The following is a 330-nucleotide window of genomic DNA, read 5'->3' as shown; positions in this document are numbered from 1 at the left end:
GATACAAGGTTAAGTGCTGTGTGTATAGTTGTTTTAGTTATAATTACCAAATAGTTTCAACAAAAAATTAAATATTCTATTCGTTACAGGAAAATGAGAATGGTGGTGATGGGAAATTATGATAAATAAATAATAATAATGCTTTTCAGTTTTTTTTTTTACAAGACGAGTGAAGGTTCTTTAATATTAACACGGTAGTTGACAGGTAATGAGAAAGAATGGACAGTATTAATTATCGTGTAGATAGTGTTTACTTACATATACGTGTGTGGAGGGTGCTTGTATAAATATATGTGTATGCATGCACACATACATATATGAATATATATA

This window comes from Octopus bimaculoides, chromosome 3 (assembly GCF_001194135.2).
Source record: "Octopus bimaculoides isolate UCB-OBI-ISO-001 chromosome 3, ASM119413v2, whole genome shotgun sequence".
NCBI lineage: Eukaryota > Metazoa > Mollusca > Cephalopoda > Octopoda > Octopodidae > Octopus > Octopus bimaculoides.
Note: the sequence above shows the minus strand (reverse complement) of the source record.